This window comes from Drosophila sechellia, unplaced genomic scaffold (assembly GCF_004382195.2).
Source record: "Drosophila sechellia strain sech25 unplaced genomic scaffold, ASM438219v1 U_74, whole genome shotgun sequence".
Classification (NCBI taxonomy): domain Eukaryota; kingdom Metazoa; phylum Arthropoda; class Insecta; order Diptera; family Drosophilidae; genus Drosophila; species Drosophila sechellia.
Window position 1 is genome coordinate 53,770 of NW_022611338.1, and position 2,872 is coordinate 56,641.

Here is a 2,872-nt window from a genome sequence, read left to right on the forward strand (position 1 = left end):
GCTTTCGCCTTGAACTTAGGACCGACTAACTCGTGATCAACCACTGTTCACACGAAACCCTTCTCCACTTCAGTCCTCCAAGGTCTCATTCGATTATTTGCTACTACCACCAAGATCTGTACCAATGGCAGCTCCATGCAGGCTTACGCCAAACACTTCTACGCATACCATTGTACCTTCCTACTCACTAAAGTTTCAAAATTTATATCACAAGTAATATAAATCATCTACTTTAGCGGTAATGTATAGGTATACAACTTAAGCGCCATCCATTTTAAGGGCTAGTTGCTTCGGCAGGTGAGTTGTTACACACTCCTTAGCGGATTTCGACTTCCATGATCACCGTCCTGCTGTTTTAAGCAACCAACGCCTTTCATGGTATCTGCATGAGTTGTTAATTTGGGCACCGTAACATTACGTTTGGTTCATCCCACAGCGCCAGTTCTGCTTACCAAAAGTGCCCACTGGGCACATTATATCATAACCTTGAACTTCATATCAAGAAAGTTAAGGTTCTTACCCATTTAAAGTTTGAGAATAGGTTAAGATCGTTTCGACCCTAAGCCTCTAATCATTCGCTTTACCAGATAAGATTATTTTATATAATATTAAAATGCACCAGCTATCCTGAGGGAAACTTCGGAAGAACCAGCTACTAGATGGTTCGATTGTCTTTCGCCCCTATACTCAATTCTGACAATCGATTGCACGTCAGAACTGTTTCGGTCTTCCATCAGGGTTTCCCCTGACTTCAACCTGATCAAGTATAGTTCACCATCTTTCGGGTCACAGCATATATGCTCAAGGTACGTTCCAGTTAGAGGCATAAATAATATAAAATAACATTATACATAACTATATAGAACGCCCCGGATTGTGTAATTAGTCTATAAATACTAAAAAACTAATCCCATTATTAGTCAATTAATTACGCTATTAGGTTTACACCCAATAACTTGCACATATGTTAGACTCCTTGTCCGTGTTCAAGACGGTCCGAAGGTATCCTGAATCTTTCGCATTGTTAATCATACAAGAGCATATAATAAACACAAAAATCAATGATAATATGCCATTATATAATTCCGAAAAATTAACGCTCTGTAATAATATAAATCTATCAGCACTTTATCAAATTAATAACATTTATTCTGTGTTAAAATGCAAGCAATTTAATTGCAATTAACTATAAGTTATATTTTATGATAAATTTGGGATATGCTAATAGATTACAATGTCCTTATATGGAAAAAATGCACATTATTCTTAATAATATTATTTAATATTACAATTTTAATGATGAATTTTCCATAACGGATATTCAGGTTCATCGGGCTTAACCTCTAAGCAGTTCACGTACTGTTTAACTCTCTATTCAGATTTCTTTTCACTTCCTCCCGGTACTTGTTTACTATCGGTCTCATGGTTATATTTAGTTTTAGATGGAGTTTACCACCCACTTAGTGCTGCATATCAGCAACACGACTCTTTGGAAACATCATCTAGCAATCATTAACGTTATACGGGCCTGGCACCTCTATGGTAAATGGCCTCATTTAAGAAGGACTTAAATCATTAATTTCTCATACTAGAATATTGACGCTCCATACACTGCATCTCACTTTGCCATATAGACAAAGTGACTTAGTGCTGAACTGTTTTCTTTGCTCGCCGCTACTAAGAAAATCCTTGTTAGTTCTTTTTTCCCCTAATTAATTGCTTAAATTCAGGGGGTAGTCCATATGAGTTGAGGTTGTATATTAACTATATTTTGCCATAAATTCTTTATATATAAATGATAAACAATCAATTAAATTCGTTATAAATAGTTCCAATAGTTCTTGTAAGCAAAGTCATTTTTATCCATTTAACGAACCAACGAAGAATAATAACAAAACCAAGATTTTTCTTTTTCCGAATCATTAATAAGAGACAATTCTAGATGAAAATATTTCAATTTTTATGCTAGACATTTCTCAGTATTATTTGATTGAAAAAGAAAATATTTCTCTTCGTTTTTCACATTCAAATTGAGATAATGTTTTTTCATTTCTTTTTTAATATTATGAATAAAATCATTATTTAATCAATAATATACCATAATGCTTATAAAAATTTATAACAACTTAATTAGCATAGTCTTACAACCCTCAACCATATGTAGTCCAAGCAGGCACTATAAAATTAATTAAAGTACATAACAGCATGGACTGCGATATGCGTTCAAAATGTCGATGTTCATGTGTCCTGCGTTCACACGATGACGCACAGTTTGCTGCGTTCTTCATCGACCCATGCGCAGCGAGTGATCCACCGCTTAGAGTTTATAATTCAATTTTATAATGTCAATATTGTTTTTTTGAAAGAAATTAAAAATACACCATTTTACTGGCATATATCAATTCTTCAATAAATTTATTTTATACCTAAATAAATGTTGCGAAATGTCTTAGTTTCATATAAGCATTATGTATCATATAATCTGGTTATGGTTTGCTATTTGGGTGACACATACTGCAAAATTTATATAAACATTAACCTGATGGATGACAGGTACAAACATTGTATATTTAGGTTGTTGCATTAGCCAACGTATGCTCATAACATAGATGAACAATACATATTCGCAACGCGTTATATTTGTCCATATACACACACACTTATTTTGATTACCACACATTCAAAATTATTTTTTATTAATTCGACTTCTCTTTCGAATTTAGTTTGTTTTTCGATTTCCATTTTCGAGAATTTGTTTTTATAGAAACGCCGTTGTTGTAGTAAGTACTGCCACAAATACGCAAGCAACATTAATAATGTTAAAGTCTTTTTTGAGGTGCCAAGCCCCAATATAAATAAAGCCATCTTCATT

The 2,872-nt window shown here is 33.6% G+C and overlaps 1 pseudogene; it reads right to left on the minus strand.

Annotated features, from left to right (window-relative positions):
- Nucleotides 1–2,144: 2,144 nt before the first annotated feature.
- Nucleotides 2,145–2,325, minus strand: LOC116803365 (annotated as a pseudogene).
- Nucleotides 2,326–2,872: the final 547 nt, after the last annotated feature.